Genomic DNA, 19,351 nt, shown 5'->3' with positions numbered 1-19,351 from the left:
GCAGGGCTGGGCTTGCGTTAATGAATTTGCTCTATCCGATGGGAAGTTTTCATGGCTGCTGCATGACGGTGTCTGCTCGGAGGCTGTGTGAGCTGCCTTGTTGGACGCCTGACTCTTCTCTGTGGATGACCACAGAACAGGAGATAATTCATCCTTGGTGGACACCCATATACGTACTCTAGAGTGCAGAGCCCACAGTGGGTGTCAAGCAAATACTGTCTTTGCTTTTCCCCTGTTCTTATCATTTCTCTGCACATTTGACGTACCCCATCTCTGTGTATGTGGGCAACTTCTGGGTGAACCTAAAGAATGCTCTGGGTACCAAAATGTCTGCCCTGGAGATGTCCGCAGCCCTTTAAATTCTCCGAGTAGATGAGTAACTATTTAATATTAACTAGATGGCTGACCAAAGATTCTCCTGCATAAAAATATCTGTCTCCTTGGCATATCACTTTATTTAAAGTGTTACCCTATTTCTCAGCTATGACCGAAAAACCATTAAAATACATGTGTTATCTGAAAGAGAAGATGTCCTGTGTGTCACAACTTTCAAATACAGCTCAGGTCTAACGTCTTCAATTTCTGCCACCATGGCTGAGTTGAGGGTCTCACCTTCCACTTGGATTACTGCTGCGGCTCTGAAGGGGCCTCAGTCTTGCCTGTGCTTCTTTTTCTACCTCCCAAGTCCACCCCCTGTGCTCCAGGGGAGGAAGAAGTGTTTGCGCGTGTTGCTTTCAAGTTAATGGTTTCAGAATGTTAAAATGCTGGTGGGAAGAAACTAGCTGGGGAGAGAGGTTGACAGTTGGGAGGGGTTGGGGAGACAGAGAAAGGGGATAACTGGTAGAGAATCCCTGACACGACCAGCTTTGGTGGGATCCAGGGCCAAGACACTGAAATTAGCTCTGAAAAGGTGGTGGTGGTGGTTGTTCAGTCGCTTAATCACGTCCAGCTTTTTGCAACCGCGTGGACTACAACATGCCAGGCTTCCCTGCCCTTCGCGTCTCCCAGAGTTTACTCAAACTCATGTCCATTGAGTCGATGAAGCCATCCAACCATCTTGTCCTCTTTCACCCCCTTCTCTTCCTGCCCTCAATCTTTCCCGGCATCAGGGTCTTTTCCAGTGAGTTGGCTCTTTGCATCAGGTGGCCAAAGTATTAAGAGCCTCAGCTAGTATCAGCATCAGTCCTTCCAGTGAATATTGGAAGACATGGGGGTGGGATCCAGAGCCAAGATGCTGACATTTACCTCCAAGAAAGTAGGATTCTCCAGTTGTTGGAGAAAAAGCAGAGAAAAGCTGGATGCTGATGCTGCAGGAAGATTGATAGACTTGGTGTCAGGAAGTTGAACTATTCCAGGCTTTTTCCTCTCAATTCCTGTTATTTTATCACATGGTAGGTACTGATATGTTGGATGAATCGCATGTGGACTTTAATGTCTCTCATAATGGAGATGTGCCCAGGGAATCCCCAGATAGGAATAAGTCACATGTACTCGGGGGAAAGAAAGCTTGAACCTGAACCTGCTGTGTGTGCTTTGAACTCACTGATGCACAGTCGGTGCAAAGGTGGGTGAGCCGCCAGATGAGGTGACTGAACCTCTGGAGAGACAGATGCTAAGGGGGCGGCGATGGCACTGCAGCATTTCCAAGGAGCCTGCGGGAGGTGCCCTTGGTGAGCAGGAGTGTGGTGCTGGAGACGCAGTGGGTCTGAACCTCTGCTTGGTCGGTGGCTATAGTCTCTCCCCCAGGTCCCCTTGCACTTGTCACAGGTGGGGTAGAGAGAGAATCAGACTTTGACAGCTGCAAGCGTGCTTAGATATTTTTCTGTCTAACCTGTTTATTTTACAGAAGACGTAATGGAGTGTCGAGGAGACTGGCTAGGCCCTGTCCTGAATTTGTGCTGGGCCCCAGGGTACTAGACCCCAAGGCCAGTGCTCCTTTTAGCCTTCAGCAGAAGGGCCAGCTCCCCGGGCCATAGTCAGACCCACAGATCTTCCTGCGTGCATGCGTGCGTGCGTGTGTGTGTGTTGATATGAACTGAGAATGACCTCACGCCCCATGCTTCTCATGTTTGACCAAGATGATCATCAGATTTGACCCTTCATGATGAATGTGAGGCTTTTCTCAAACACATGGCCTCAAAGAAATGTTTTAAACTGTACACAGAATGAAAAACCTAAGAAATTAAAACATTAACATCTTTCATTTTTAAGACACTTTAGGAACAGTTTCGGGTTCACAACAAGATTGAAAGGAAGGTGCAGAGATTTACTGTATAGCCTCTGCCTCCGTACACGTATAGCCGCCCTCATTATCCACATCCGCCGCCGGAGCGGTCCATTTGTTACAACCGATGAACCTACATCGACTCATCGTAACTGTGTAAAGCCTGTAGTTTCCTTAGGGTTCACACTTGGTGTCATTCTTGGTGTTGTGTACTCTGTGGGTTTGAACAAATGTGCAGTGACGTGTATCCATCATTATGGTGTCATGTGGAATATTCTCACTGTCCTAATAAAAAGTCCTCTCTGCTTCACCTATTCATCCTCCACCACCCCTATCGACCACTGATCTTTTGACAGTCTCCATAGTTTTATCTTTTCTAGAATGTCATATAGTTGGAATTGTACAGTATGAAGCCTTTTCAGATTGGCTTCTTTAGTTGAGTAATATGCATTTAATTTTCCTCCATGTCTTTTCGTGGCTTCATATCTCATTTCTTTTTAGCACTGATTAATATTCCATTTTCTGGATATGCTACAGTTTATCCATTCACCTGCTGAAGAGCATCTTAGTTGCTTCCAGGTTTGGGCAATTATGAATAAAGCTGCTGGAAACAGCTGTTTGCAGGTTTTTGCATGGATATATGTTTTCAATCAATGTATCTTTTAAAGGAACATGCTACATGCAAATGTAAAGTTTTTCATGGCGTAAGGAAAGTAGACTAAAACGGAGAGAAGTATCATCAAACAAAAGGATATGAGTGACTGAAGGGGGGGAAAAACCACTCTAAAAGCACCCCATTTGAACTCATATTTGAGGTTGGATGATAAAAACAAAAAAAAAGAACTACCTGAAGAGTCATATTGAAATTCCCAGATCAGATCCTATGTTAAGAGATGCTTGAATTTTCCAAAATTGAAAATTTAACATTGTGGTATGTTTTAGGAGTTAGGAAAGTCAAATCAGTCTATAGTCAGTTTTTTTTTTTTTTTTTAGCAGTTGATAAATACTTGACAGAAAAGGTGTACTGTTTTATTTGTCAGGTAAAATACCTCAGAATTAAGGAATTTAATTAATCCATCTTAGCTGATTAAAAAGGGCACCAAAAATAACTTATTAGGGACTGAAGAGATTAGAATTGTTCCTGAATAGTATGCTGTCTCACCTTTTACACTTAATCTTAGCCAAAAGGCCGAGAAGCGATTGCTCTCACCTTTTGACACAACAGGTAGATTTTGATGAGCTCAAAATGAAGGGGATTTTCAGTGCCTATCCTTCAAGTATGCAAAGCTATGCATACTTTCAAGTATGCAAAGTATCCTTCAAATATGCAAAACTACTATTATAACCAAGAAAAATTTAAGCATGTTCGCACTAAACACTGTATATGAATCTTTCTGTTTATCTATAATGCCCCCCAAAGTGGCAACAACCCAAATGTCCTCCAACTGAAAAAGGAAAAAATTGGTATATCCATACAACAGAATGTTGTTTGGCCTTAAAAATTAGGAGTGAAGAATTGACACATGCAACAACATGGATAAACTTTGAAAACATTATACTAAATGAAAGAAATCAGTCAGAAGATCATGGTTCCCTTCATATGAAAGTTCATGATAGGGAGAGGCAGAGAGTGGACTAGTGAATGCCTGGGGTCAGGGGGACTGATGGGAAATCACTGGGAATGGACAGAGCTGCTTTTTGTAGTGATGACAAAGTTATCAAGTTGATTTTGGTGATGGTTGCACAATTCTGTGAACATACTAAAAATCATTGAATTTATACAGTTTAAATGGGTGAACCATATGATATTTGAATTATATCTCAGTAAAGCTGTTACCCACCCCCAAAAAAATTAATAAAAGGCAGAAAGCAGATGTAGAGATGCTATTTTACAGAAAAGGTGAGCAGGAACTACATTTCTTAAATAGGAACACTTGATATCATCATACTAGACTTGATAAATGAGGTTGAGACATGTGGGATGAGAACAGGGAGATAACTGTGAATAATACTATGTTGTGAAGAATCCTGTCCAAAAACATTTGTTTGTAGTTCAGTAGGTATACACCATCTGGAGAAGAATTCAGTACCATACATGCTAACCAATATGAATATACATCTTTTTATTTAAAAGAGGGTTTCTCCAAGTTGTAAGCCAGATTTATAAATTTAAGCTTCATTAAGTATAAACAAGGGTTTAACAAGAAAACATTTAGGTCTTGGGTTCATATAGGACTAGATCCTGAGAGTCAGGCACAGCAAAGAAATGAAGCCAGAAGAGAAGAGGATTAAAGAGGAAACATTTGAGCAGCTGGGTGGGAGGGCCCATCTCAAACTCAAGGTTGTCGGCTCTCTGAACTTGCTTTCCTGGGTTCTGAAGGCCTTGCCCAATGCCTGACACCTCTTATCTTTGGCCCTTTCCCTGTGTCCCTTTTCCACGAGTCAAGAAGCCTGAACATGACTCAGCAAAATGCACCAGGCTGTGGTTGCTCAGCAGGTTGGCCAAGTAAGCCTCCCAGGCTTGGAGCTTTGTAGTACTTCCAGGCCTCGGAGGGGACCGTGGTATCAGCAAGAATGTTAGGATGCTCCAGGTCAGCGTTTTATGAATATGGGGTGGAGTACAATCTTGGCACTCAGATCAGAGAAGGAAAACGTGTTGCTTCCAACGGGAGCACCTCCGTCCACGGGTGGCGCTCACTCACAGTGAAGGTGTAGGGAGGAGTGCTCCAGTAGATGAGGTGATACGTGTGCTTCCTGGGTCCTCACAGATAGCTGCTAACTTACTTCCAGGAAGCTGGGCTTCCCTCTCCGTGAGCACACCTGCTGCTCCAGTAGTGTCTGTAACTTACCATTTAAAACTCCTGTGGATCTTCATAAATGACACTAAAAATAACACTAAAAGACTTCACCATTTGGGATTTTTGCAACTGACAAGGGACTTTTTCACAACCATTACTAAAAACAGCCAGATCGCAGCATTTAAGCTTTATTAAAGGAAAGCCTAGAATGTATTTTTCTTGTCTTTTTTTTAACGATTTGAAAAGCAAGCACATTCTGGTCCTGGGAGTATTTGAGGATTGCTTTAATTAAATTACCTAGCCCCTAAAAGCCTGTGAATATTCAGAACTCAAAATCTTCCTAAAGTCAATTAGCTGCATTAAAACACTCCTTCTGCTTGTAGGGAGACATTGTTGAATTTTTGACACAAAAGGAAGTTTATTTTAACATAGGATTCTTTTCCCCCCAACAAGGAAGGTTTTTACATAAACTACTCTGAACTGCCCCCCCTGCCCCCAACTTATCCTTCAAGAAAAGACAAGGGGAAACTTTTCTAAGTCGCCATCCCGTGAAGCCACTGCACAGCTAATTCCTAATTCTGAGCTGCTCTTCCGTCACTGAAAACTTCTAGCTCTTGGTAAAGACGAACCTCAAGGCAGTCGACATTGACATCTAACAAGATTCTTCAGGGGTCTTGCTCTCGAGTCTCGCCCCCTTGGATCTTAGACCGTTGGCGTTCTCTTCTGTACTTTGCAGCACAATGCTGTCTTTTGTTCTAAGTGTGCTGGGTGTCCCTCGGAGTGGCAGCTCCTCAAGGGAGCTGTTTTCATGTACTTACTTGGAAAGCTCAAAATGGGACCCCATGCAGGTATGTAGTAAAGAATTGCCACCTGACTGTTGGACAGCTGAGTCCCCTTTCCCATCATCATGGTTTTTTTTCCTCCCCTTTTGACTGCTGAGAGGTTTGTAGACACTCTGCTGCTGCTGCTAAGTTGCTTCAGTCGTGTCCGACCCTGTGTGACCCCATAGATGGCAGCCCACCAGGCTCCCCCGTCCCTGGGATTCTCCAGGCAAGAACACTGGAGTGGGTTGCCATTTACGCTCTAGTTGGGCTTAAAGATTCCTGATTTGGAAGTTGAACTGTAATTCTTGGGTTCTTGCCCACATTGACCCACCACCCTATCAGATGACATGTAGGCTGTAACCTCTGGGGAGTGTTGAGTGCCACACCCTTGGCTGGGCTTGACTGAGGAGGGGGATGGAGCCATATGGGACTTTTTCAAGGAAACCTTGGCTTTGGATAAGGTACTTTCTTCCACTTTGTACAGGTTATTGGGCCTGGAAGGGGAGTGAAAGAGTGTTGCCTAACCTGCCTCCGTGGTCAGCAGGAGGGTAAACTGAAGTTGTAGATGTGATCGTGTTGTAGAGTGGAGTTGATGTTGACTGCTGTGAACTTTGATCATCCCTGTTACCTAGGTTTTCTGTTTGGGTAACTCTTGGGCACTTACATTTGTGCGATATAAAAAGGCCTTGAGAGAGGGCAGGGAGGTGAGTAATCAGTAGGAACTATCTGTCAAGATCTCAGTTACTCTCTCACCCAGCACTGTAACTGCAGGTCCTGTGATCCTCTCCAGAAGGTAGTCGATTTGGGGCCTGAAGGTGCTATTGCAGAGGTTCAGAACTTGATATAAGTGTACAGTTGACTCTTGAACAACGTGGGGTTTAGGGGCGCCAACTCTCTGCACGGATGAAATCCACATTTAACCTAGAGTTGGCCCTGCCGTCCGTGGGTGCTCCCATTTAACCTGCCACGAGTTGGGCAGTACTGTAGTATTTACTACTGAAAAAAAAAATCAGTGTGTCTGTGTTCCCATGCAGTTCACACCTGTTGCTGAAGGGCCCGCTGTAGTCGGTTCATTTATTAAAATGGTTTCATCTGCCATCTTAACAGCTCAAGGAGTGGATGTAGGTGGGGAAGATGCCTTGGCTGAGCTCAGAGGAATGGGGCTGGCACATTTAGACCTGAGGTAGCATTTCCCAGATGAGACAGATCTAAGAATATATCAAAAGTGTGGGCTGAGAGAAGGGAGAAGCCTTTCTCAATTTTACTTTTGTTAGGGATATTTCTGAGAGCGACGAGTTTTCCTGACAGCATAATGAATTATTGACTTGCTTTCCATTATTAGATCTTTCAGCCCATTAAAGTGAGTCTTTCTTTAGAGGACTCAGAAGTGGTTAGAGACCCACTGGGTATTCCAGGACCCACAGACTTGGGATGTTGTACTAAAGAAACCCATGAATGAGTGTGCTACTGATAAATAACCAGAGCTACCATTCAGGTGCGTCTGCTCTAAGCCCAGCAGTTCCATGTAGATAATTCCAACATTATCTACTAAGCTGTGAGGTCAGTTCTGTCTCTGCTTGAATGCCTTCAGTCTGAAGCAGGTTGTCTTATGAAGTGACCTCTCATGTGCTTGAACACATGATGTATTTGAAGGGCCCTTGCATCATAGAAAGGGTGCTAGGCTGGATGTCCAAGCTTGTGCCCTCAGTGGTCTAATTTTTTTCAGCTGTGTAGGGAAAACACTGTGAAGGTAGAGCCTTGATTTTTATAACTGAGTAAAGCTCACAGCAGAATTAGCCTAATATGTTTAATGATGTTCATAATCATTATGCTCCATGATAATTTAGGCATAAATATTAAGTAGCGGACACAAATGACTGCAGTTAGTAGTGCCTTCCCGTAGCCAGACTCTCTTTTGCATGTATTCTCTTTTTTCACTTAGAGCGTGTTCATTCATTGTGAACTGTTGAAGCCTCTGGGGACCAGCATCTGGTATGTCCTCAGCCTGCCCTGGGGGCCTGTCAGCTGCTAACATAGCCCAGCGCTTTTGCACCTCCACTCGATCCTGAGTGTCTCATACGTGAAAGGCTGGACGGTTTCTGGGCCAGGAGGCTGGGATGGTTGCATTTAGGAGAGGAAGGCTACAGAAGAAGCTAAACCCTGTGAGAGCCTCTCCAGTGGGGACCTGTGAGAGCCTTTGTAGCAGTTGGAGGGGCAAGATGGATCCTCAGACACTGTCTTTTGAGCCAGCTTTTTCCCCTCTAGAATAGGCTCCCCAGAACAACTAAAGCAGAGTCAGCCTTAGGCCCAGGTGCTGTATAATTTCATGGCCACATGAGAGAATCATGAACTTTCAAACCAGCCAAGGGATGATGATGCTGGGTGCCCAGACCAGCAGCATCATTATCACCCAGGAACTTACTAGAAAGTACATCTCAAAATCCTTGCCTTGCAATGTTGGACTGTTCAGGGCAATAAGATGCAGACGCTGTGAGAGTGTCATTTAGTCTTCTGTGAGCTTTAAGGCCTGAAAGGTTATATACCAACTTGTGCTACAATGTATTCCAGGGGAGAGAAACTTGCCCCCCTATCCTAGGAGTCTCTGAAATCTACCTCCCACCTCTACCAGCACACTTAGTGATGTTTCTTATTGGCCCTTGAAAAATGCAGCAGGACTGACGAAACGTGGGCATGGTTTCCTTGAAAGTCATTGTCATTAATGCTGTGCGAAGAGGCATGATTTTGCAATCTGGAAAAGAAAAACATTTTTAAAAGGGAATGGGTGACTCTTAACCATTTTTGTTCCATTTGAAACATTTAAATGTATCAAATATAATATGTACAATTGCAAAGGACTGATTTTACTGAACTTACCAAATTATTTTAGGAGTTTGTGATAAAGTAAATATAAGGTATCATTAATGCATTAGTGGCAGATCTAATAATAACCATAATTTTGAAGTAGTGATGAGTGTAAATATTTAATGATATCTGCAGCAACTGTAATATAATATGGTGTCAAAGTCACAGGTCCTGCTAATTCTGCTCCCTGTTTTTGACTATTCTTTTTTTGTTTATTTTTTAAATTGAAGTATAGTTGATTTGGGGCTTCCCTGATGGCTCAGATGATAAAGGATCTGCCTGCAATGCAAGAGATCCAGTTTCAATCCCTGGATTGGGAAGATCCCCTGGAGAAAGGAATGGCAACCTACTCCAGTATTCGTGCCTGGATAATTCCATGGACAGAAGCTACAGTCCATGGGGTTGCAAAGAGCTGAATGTGACTGAGTGACTAACATAGCTGATTTACAGTGTTGTGTTAGTTTCTGGTATATAGCAAAGTGATCTCGTTATATATATATTTTCTGATTCTTTGCCATTATAGGTTATTGCAAGATACTGAATATAATTCTCTGTGCCATACAATAGGACCTTGTTGTTTATATTATATACAGCAGTGTGTGTCTGTTAATCCAGTGTGTATCCCTCCCCACTTGCCCCTTTGGTAATCATAAGTTTGTCTTCTGTGTCTGTGTGTCTGTTTTATAAATAAGTTCATTTGTGTAACTTTTTTAGGTTTCACATTTGGCTATGTTCTTAATTGGCGGAAATGTTAAAATTGTTAGAATTTAGTAAAACTGAATAGAGCCGTGCTTTTTATTCCATCTAAGTTCATGGTGCCCCTGAATTCTATTCGTGAGCGTGTTGGGAATTTGTAGACCCCAGGTGCAGAACACTGGAGACAGAGCGAAGCTGCCGATTCTCCCCCGCTCACAGGCACTGGCCGGCCGCAGCGCGCTCTGCGGTGCTCGTGCCTCCGCGCGCTTCTGACTCCAGTGCTGACCGGCCTGCACTGTTGCTGCCACTGGGGGGTATCAGTCACGTAAGTCTAGTCAACAAGGATGCTCTACTTCGATTTCTAAGTGATTTGTAAAAAACCATTAACTGGAACTTAGACTTAAATGTAAAGGCTCCTATAGTTTACAGACAAGAAGAACGGTTAAAAAACTCACATGTTACGAACTGTTTAGCCTCGTAAAGTTAGTCTTTGTTTTAAGGTCAGTGTTACACGATATTAGGCTAATAGCAACCATGAAAAAGTTACAAGGTATTTGAATGTCTATAAGTACCTGAATATATTTATATCATGATCCATTTAATGAAGCTGTTGAGCAGTGGTTCTTAATCCTAGCAGAACTAATGTAGCAGAACATCAGAATCCTTGTGGAATTAAAACAAAACAAAACAAATATCTGGGCTCTACCCCCAGAGGCTGTGATCCAGGTGATGGTTGTGGAATCCATCGGGGGAGTTTCCTGAGCTCCACATGTGCAGCCAGGGCTGAACAAATTATGGTTCTTTGTAGTCCAGTCGTTGCCAGAGGCCACGACTTGCCTGTTGGGGTGGGAGTGCCCTAAACTTCACCCTCTTCCTGGAACACCATTTCTCTCTTTTGCCCTTTGCACAGCCTGGCGCCTCTGCCTGGAATGGCCTCTTGGGATAAATCATGAAGGGCCTGGGATGCTGCAGGTGCTGATGCAGACGCAGGCCCCAGTGTCTCATGAGAGGTGCTCATGGGACCCACGTGCGTGCTTGCTCAGCTGTGTCTGACTCTTCGCGACCCCACGGACTGTTGCCTGCCGGGCTCCTCTGTCTGTGGAATTCTCCAGGCAAGAGTACTGGAATGGGTTGCCATGCCCTCCTCCCGGGGATCTTTACAACCCAGGGTTCGAATTCATGTCTGACTTACATATGTTCAAATGAGTGTTTTGGAAATATCTTTCCAGTGGCAATGAGGAGAAGGGATTGAGTAGGGGCTGACAAAGGCAGAGGAGGACCGGTTACGATACTGTGAAAGCACCAGGAGAGAAAGGATGAGGGACAGGACTTAGGGGATGGATTAAAAAGAGGATCGAGGCAGTACAGTCAACTCTGCCTGGTGGTGTAAGGAACAGAAAAGAGCCAAAGACCCTTCCCAAGTCCCCGTCTCATTGCTGTGCGGGGCACCAAGCCATGCGCTTGAGGAGTTAGGATGAGGAGCAGACTGGAGGGGGGCTGGGGAGCTTGGTTCTGGGTGTGGAGGCTTTGAGGGGAGAGCTGTGCAGCCTCTGTGTGTCACTGTCGCTGTGCATATGTCCTTGGCTTTGGGAGAGATCTGGGTTGGGGTGTAAATCTGAGAGTGGACAGCTTTGGGGTGGTGTTTGTAGCGAGGAGGTAAGATGAGATCATGTTAGAGGCAACCTGGAGAGGTAAGAGGAGATGCTGAAATTGACGTGCAGGGTTCTGCTAAATTTAAAAGGTGAATGGATGAGGCTGGATCTAGAAGAGAAATCGAAGAAGACCTTGTATCTCCTGGTAACCTGGCAGAGAGAGTGCAGTGCAGAGAAAGAGGATGGGCTTTAGACCGAGGTGCTCAGATGCACCTGGCTTCAGATACTACCGAGCTAGACTGCTGATCCACGAGAAGCCTTTTTACCTGAATATTACCTGGATGTGTTCCTTTTCTGTAAAGTAATTTCCAGCACCAAGTGAAAGAGAGCTTCAGAAGTGTTTATTTGGTACTGCAGGTAATCTTGCCCAGATAATCCCATAGACAGAGGAGCCTGGTGGGCTACCGTCCATGGGGTTGCAAAGAGTCAGCCATGACTGGGTGACTAACACACACACACACCCTGTAGGGTACAAATAAGTGTACATCATAGTTTACCCCCAACTAAGATAACACTGGGCTTTCCTGGTGGCTCAGACGGTAAAGAACCTGCCTGCAATATGGGAGACCTGAGTTCGATACCTTGTTTGGGAAGATCCCCTGGAAGAGGGCATGGCAATCCAGTCCAGTATTCTTGCCTGGAGAATCCCATGGACAGAGGAGCCTGGTGGGCTACAGTCCATGGGGTCGCAAAGAGTTGGACATGACTGAGCGACTAAGCATGGCACAGCACAAGATAACATGGACCAAATAATTCTGTTAAATATAAAACCACAGGAAACACTTGCCTCTGTTGTTCGGTTCAGTTCAGTCGCTCAGTCGTGTCCGACTCTTTGTGACCCCATGGACTGCAGCACACCAGGCCTCCCTATCCATCCCAACTCCTGGGGTTTACTCAAACTCATGTCCATTGAGTCAGTGATGCCATCCAGCCATCTCATCCTCTGTCGTCCCCTTCTCCTCCTGCCTTCCATCTTTCCCAGCATCTGGGTCTTTTCAAATGAGTCAGTTCTTCGTATTAGGTGATCAAAGTATTGGAGCTTCAGCTTCAGCATCAGTCCTTCCAATGAATATTCAGGACTAATTTCCTTTAGGATGGATTGGTTTGATCTCCTTGCAGTCCAAGGGACTCTCAAGAGTCTTTTCCAACACCACAGTTCAAAAGCATCAGTTCTTTGGCGCTCAGCTTTTTTTATAGCCCAACTCTCACCTCCATACATGGCTACTGGGAAAACCATAGCTTTGACTAGATGGACCTTTGTTGGCAAAGTAATGTCTCTGCTTCTTAATAAGCTAACTAAACCCACAGATTTCTGAATTTTCAGGGGTATTTTCAAGATTAGCAGGTACCTGCAGTTGATGTGAGCTATTTATTAATATTCTGCACAGCTCAACTGTAACCTGGATCTGGAATCAGAGTTCAGGAATAGCAGGAGGTCTTACGGCTCATCTTCCAGCCTTTCCAGTTTAAGAGCAGAGATGCTGGGACATCTCCATCCACACCGAGGAGACCCCCACTCTGTTTCTGTCTCACTCTGCCCTGCTTATCTTCCAGTGAGGGGTGGGCTTGACTGAGTTCCCAGAGGTTCTTTCTGTGATCCTTTCACATGTGAGAGGAGGCAGCCTCTCCTGGGAACAGCAAGTAAGTGGAAGGAGACGGATTCATTTCACGGCTACTTGTATCACACTACACCTAGGAGGTTTATAAATAGAACTTAGCACCCAGAGGGCCACTGTGAGACTAAAGTGGAAAAATGATACTTGGATATGAAATGCACTAAGTACTTAGCCCCCGCGTTGTCAGAAGGTTCAATTTCATCTTATTGACTGGGCACTTAGGACTCTGACTGCTAACTACCAATTAAGCAGTTTTCCATGAATATTTATGGCTGCCTTCCCTATTGACTTGATTTCTAGACTGTGAGCACACAGCCCTGCCTGGGAGAGGGGAAGGTGTGGCAGGTAGGTCACTGGTCCCTGATGGCAGAGATGCTCAGGGATGCTGCTGTGCCTGCCCCACACCCTGAGCCTGTCTGGGTCCCGAGCATGGAGGGCCCCAGACATAGGCACCCTCTCTCTAGCTGCCCAGGACATATCTCCTCATTCCCACGTTGAGCCTGGCTTTCTTGTTGGCTGGGTTTATGGGATCCCTGACTTGGCACTTTCTGGCCCAGCCCCTTCTCACAGCAGAACCGTTCTTTCTTATGCCCCAACCTTGGGAGAAAATCTTTAACTTTAGACTCACTGTAACTGTGAGGCTCTGTTTAGAGCCCCAAATGGCCTCACTCTAAGTTTCTGTACCTTTTTTACCTAACTGACTGTTCTGTCGCTAAGTCATGTCCAACTCTTTGCAACCCCATGGACTGCAGCATCCCAGGCTCCCCTATTCTCCACTATCTCCAAGAATTTGCTCAAATTCATGTCCATTGAGTTGGTGATGCTATATAACCATCTCACCTTCTGCTGCCCCCTTCTCCCTTTACCCTCAATCTTTCCCAGCATCAGGATCTTTTCCAATGATTCAGCTCTTCACATCAGGCAGCCAAAGTATTAGAGCTTCACCTTCAGCATTAGGCCTTCCAATGATTATTCAGGGTTGCTTTCCTTTAGGATTGACTGGTTTGATCTTCTTCCTGTCCAAGGGATTCTCAAGAGTCTTCTCCAACACCATAATTCAAAAGCATCAATTCTTCAGCACTCAACCTTCTTTATGGCCCAATTCTCACATCCATACATGATTTCTGGAAAAACTATAGCTTTACCTAACTTTATCTCCATCCTAGCTTATCTCTGTCCCCAAACCTTACTTTTCCCTTCCATAGAACCTGGTTTTTTTCCTCCCAAGGTGACTCTGCCCTCTTCTTGACTTTTCCTGACTTTCCCACTCTAATGGGGTTTTGAGATTATTTTGTGTTAATATAATTGTGTTTGTATCCCTAGGCATCATATTTCTTTTTTATTGTTGAGTTTTAAAGAAAATATCATACCATATATAGTACTATCAATTTTTTTTTTAGCTGGCATGCTGCTAAGATTCATTTTAATTGTCTTCCTTGCATGTCTCCCAGTTATTAACTCTGTCCATGGTACTGACACAAATGTCTGTGTTGGACAGAAATTCTTGATTAAAAATTCTTTGTATCCCCATTGTCTGGTGCAAATCTTTTTTTCTTTTTTAACCATAGTAGATGGTCTGCACTGTGATGATGGTGTTGAAAATGTAATTACAGACCAGACAGACATAGACAGGCAAGAAACAATAGATTGATTATCCCATTAGTGACTAGACTGTATTCTACTGACACACCTAAATTTTCAGATGATTTGTTACTGGAGTGGGGAATGATGGAGGGGCTTAATGATGTGTGTTCAGAGACAGGGCGTCCTTCCTGCTGGGCGAGGCTCAGGCTGGGCCTTCCCTCCTTCCTGTTTAGCAGCTCCACTGTGTGTCAGGGGCATTAGCAGGTCTTGTTCCCACCTCTTCCTGCCTTTCAGGGAGTGCCCAGTCCACGGAAAGAGAGCTGCACCTCTTTGAAGCTTGGGGCCCCTGCAGGGAGCCCCCTTCCCATGGATGAGCTCCGGAGACTGAACTGAGGGCAGGAACCACGAAGTTTGGTTTGCAGGCAGTAAACTGTACTGAGGCACCGTGGCCTCAGTCTATGAAGACCACCATCTGTGATAGCCCCTGCTATCTTGACACAAACCAGGCGCTGGCCTGTCCATCCAAGCCCTGCATCTGAGACTGGCCATCATGGAACTAGGTTCTAATGGGAAAGACAAGGATAGAAGGAGTGCTAAGTAGATAAAGAAAATATTAGTAAACTGTATGCTGAGTGCTAGGAAGGTAGGGTGGTCAGGCAGGGGCTTCTGACCACCCTAAAAGAAGTGATGTTTTAACTGAGGAAGTGGTGCTGTGCCAGCCAGCACTGACACCTGATTCCTGTCTAATGTCTCAAGGCTTGAATTGTTGGAGGGATTCACCAATGGTGCTTGGTTACACACGAAGGTGCTATAATGGTGGTGTAGAGGTGTTACAGAACACCCCAGTGGGAAATTGTCCAGGGTAAGGAAGTCTGTGTTCAAGTTTGCATTTGGTGTCTTGCTAGCTGAGAACTCTGGGAATATCCCTGGGTCTTCCCAAACTTCATTTTTATCCTTGTTAAAAATGAGAAGAGTGGGGGGCTTCCCTGGCGGTCCAGTGGTCCAAGCTTCTACTGCTCAGAGCTTGGGTTCAAATCCCTGATTGGGAAACTAAGATCCTGGATGCCGTGGCCCAAAGACAAAATAAAAACACAGCGACATCTTAATATTTATATTATTAAAATGGATTTTCTAAAATGAGAAGACTGATACCCAGTAGTCTTGTGAGTCCCAAACAGAAGACTCTTGAGAGTCCCTTGGACTGCAAGGAGATCCAACCAGTCCATCCTAAAGGAAGTCAGTCCTGAATATTCATGGGAAGGACTGATGAAGCTGAAACTCCAAATCTTTGGCCACCTGAGGTGAAGAGCTGACTCATTTGAAAAGATCCTGATGCTGGGAAAGATTGAAGGCAGGAAGAGAAGGGGACGACAGAGGATGAGATGGCTGGATGGCATCACTGACTCTATGGACATGAGTTTGAGTAAACTTCGGGAGTTGGTGATGAACAGGGAGGCCTGGCGTGCTGCAGTCCATGGGGTCGCAAAGAGTCTGCGACTGAGCAACTGAACTGAACTGACTGAAGCAAGGGATAGCGTGGCTAAATGTAAATTGGTGGTGGTAATTAATTACAATGAAAAGTAGTAATGTGTGAGTGGCCGTAAGGCAGACTCTGAGTACCAGGCACTAAGAGTTGTGAGATCAAAGAAGAGAAAATCAGTTTGAACTGAAATAGCTTCAAGCAGATATAAAGTAGGAAGGAAAAAGAAAGCCCCATGTGGCTTGAACGGAGTGAACAAAGAGAAGCGTGGCATGTGATAAAGCTGGAAAGAGAGATGCTGGTTCATGGAGAGTATTGAACATGATTCCGGAGCTGGGATCTTAGAGGGCAGAGGTGTTCCACTGGACGGCTTAAAGCAGGGGGCGAGGTTTGACCCCATATTCACTGCAAAAGGTCATCTAAGGAGGATGTGTTGATATTACAGGAGGATGACAGCAAGGGTTAGAAAGCTGTTATTGTATGCTTGTTAGAGATGATGGCTGGGTCTCACAGGTCCAGAGAACAGAGCAGAGTGTCTTGGGAGGTGAATTCAGTGAGACACACTGGCTTAAGGGAAGGGGAGGAATCCACAGTGACTCCCAGGTTTCTGGATGAAGTGGGTGAGTGCAGGCTGGTGCCCCTTATACGGAGAAGGCTTGGGTGGGGGAACAGGGAGTGATGGAGAGTCTTTGGCGCTAGGAATCCTGCAGGTTCAAGGTTAAAGCTAATGCCTGTTCTCTAGGAGCTCTCAGTTCAGCGACTGGCATGTGGTCACGTGGTGGCAATTAGAGAGGGGTTCCAGGGCGAGGGTACTGATGTCACACATGTCCAGGGGCATGCTGCCCTCATTGTCACAGCCAGGCGGTGTATCTGGAGCTCTTCTGGGGCTTCCCTCAGTTGGAGACAGCTGAAGCAGTGCTTCCTGATGGTTCTGTGCCTGTTGCTGGTGGGGAGGCCAAGGATGATGGTTTCTTCTCTGCAGAAAGCCCAAACAAGACCACACTTCAGCATGACGTCCCCAAAGTCCCTGCAGTGCCTCCCTGGCCGATCAGTGCTCTGTAGTGGGGACCTCAGGTGCCTTGACATCCACCTTTCCCCACCCCACTTCCCCCCGCCCAGGGGGCCCCCACCCAGATATGGGGATGGAGAAGAGGCTGGCCTTGCTCGGGGAGCTCCAGGTGCTGCAGTGGTTTGGTGGGAAATTTTTACTGGAAGAGCAGAAGGTTGAGCAGCAATTAAGTCTCGCCTCTCAGGTGTCCAAGACGGGGATGCAGTGTGAGCCCCGGGGATGGGAGGTGGACTTGTTGGTTGCTGGTGTTTGCGTGAGAGCTGGAGAGCGGCTGGTTCTCAACCTGGGAGTCCTGTGCTCCTGCCTGATGCCCAGGCCTTCAGGGGTGTTTCCTGCCTTCCTGAAGGCAACCTGGGCCTGAGTCACAGCTGGTGTTTCAGGGTGTGAAATGCCGTGGCTGTGGGTTAGTTTTTCTAAATATAGGCAGAACTCCCTTTACTGCCCTTTGATGTATTGTGCTTCACAGGCCTTTTTTAAAAAACAAACAAACTGAAGGTTTGTTTCAACCCTGTGCCAAGCAAGTCTATCAGCTCCATTTTTTCCCAACAGCATTTACTCCAAGTCTCTGTGTCACATTTTGGTAATTCTTGCAATATTTCAAACTTTTTCACACTATTTCTATTTGTGATGATGATCTGTGATCAGTGATATTTGATGTTATGTTTTTACTGTTATGGGTGCTACCAGCCACACCAATGTAAGGGCGTGAACGTAACTGATAAATGTCTTGTATGTTCTGACTGTTCAACCAGCTAGTTGTTCCCCTATCTTTCCCCGCCTCCTCATACCTTCCTGTTTTCTGAGACACAGTATTGAAATTGGGCCAGTTGATAACCCTACATTGGCTGCTAAGTGTTCAAGTGAAAGGAAGAGTCTGTCCATGCAGCAGACTTCATTGTTGTTTTATTTTAAGAAATTGCCACAGCCACCCCCACCATAAGCAACCACCACTCTGATCAGTCAGCAGTAAAACCCCCAATAACCAAAAGACTGCAACTGGCTAAAGGCCAAGAGAGTGCTTAGCATTTTTTTTCAAAATAAAATGTTTTTAAATTAAAGTATGTGCTTTTTTTTTTTTTTTTTTTAGGCATAATATTCTTATGTACCTTCTGGGCCTCCTGCATTACAGGCAGATTCTTTACCACCTGAGCCACCTGGGAAGCCCCTTAATAAACTACATTATAGAGTAAATGTAACTTATCTCCACCAGAAAACCAAAAAATTAACATGACTTGCTTTATTGCAATATTCTCTTTATTGGGATAGTTGCTTGATTGTGGTTGTCTGGAAATGAACCTGCAGTATCTCCAAGGTGTGCCTGTAAAGGGAACCTCACCTGGCTCAGGAGAAAAGGATTTCTTGAAAAGCAAAGAGACCCAAGTAGTAGGCTAAGTCATGTCTGTAATTGGGCTGAACGGATGGAGCCATACATCGGTTGTGTTTTTGAAGGACGTCGGGTAGAATTCCACACTTATAAATATCTCCCCCACAGCCAACCCTAAGTAATGGAAAATTGCAACTGAGAGCTTTTCCCCACCCATACTCCCTCTTACAATTTTGATCATGGAATCATCAAATGTCAGAGACAGATTAAATCACTAGGGGAGTCCCAAGCTGCAACTGTGTATTTGACAAGATGAAAAGACAGAGGTCCAAAGAAAAGAAGTGACCCAAAGTCACACAGCAAGTAAAATGACCATGCAGGGCCTGACATCAGTGTGAGGTGAGATGGGACACTGCCTTACAAGCAGCACAAAGCAGATGCTGTGAGACTTTAGAAGGTAGAGAAATAATTGCCTGCTGGGATGCCTGAGATGGGTTAGACTTTGGACGTGGGTCAGGCTTCGGGAGAAGGGTGTAAGTTGCAGGTGATTTCCGGCAGAGTGAGAACCATCAGTGGCAGTGGTGGGAAAGTGCGCAGTTGCAGAGGCTGGCACGTCGCTCATCTTGGCTGGACTGCGATACCCTCACCTTATACGAAATGTAGACATCGTTTCATATAGCCTTGCAGCAAATCTGTAAGATGGTAATGTGGTTAAGGCTCACAAAGGGCCTGCCGATAGCAGAGCCAGAACTCAGACAAGATCCTTAGACCAAAGGCCCAGTGTTCTGTCCTTAGCACCACAGTTTGCCCACGCTTGTCAGAGGTTTTAGTGTTGAGATGTGCATTGTGATGGGGTTCAACCATTCAACTAAGGACTTTGGACTTGATTCTGTAAGTGATGGGTAGTTACCTTGATTTGAGTGGGGAAAGCACACTTAGAGCTGTGCTTTAGACACTCAATCTGGCAGGAGTGTTAGGATGAATTAGAGACCTAGGTGGTCCCTACATCTAGGTGACCACTTAGAAGAGCATGAGCGTGGTTGGAGATCAAAGTCGTAAGAGACTGGACTGAGATAGTCTGAGGGTCAAAGAAGTAAACTACCTTGTCCAAAGCCAGACAGCTAACCAGTGGGTGTGAGGTTCAAAATCAGGTGGTTTTTCCTGCCCATATTCTGGTCCTGGGCTCTCTAGCTGAGATGGAAGCAAAGCTAATGTGTGTAGA

The 19,351-nt window shown here is 45.3% G+C and overlaps 1 protein-coding gene across 1 annotated transcript in view; it reads left to right on the top strand.

The window, feature by feature from the left end:
• MYO5B (myosin VB) overlaps positions 1–19,351 on the top strand; it is a 335,169-nt gene that overhangs the window by 173,176 nt on the left and 142,642 nt on the right.

Source organism: Bos mutus, chromosome 24, assembly GCF_027580195.1.
Source record: "Bos mutus isolate GX-2022 chromosome 24, NWIPB_WYAK_1.1, whole genome shotgun sequence".
Lineage (NCBI taxonomy): Eukaryota > Metazoa > Chordata > Mammalia > Artiodactyla > Bovidae > Bos > Bos mutus.
This window is presented reverse-complemented; position numbering and strand designations above follow the sequence as displayed.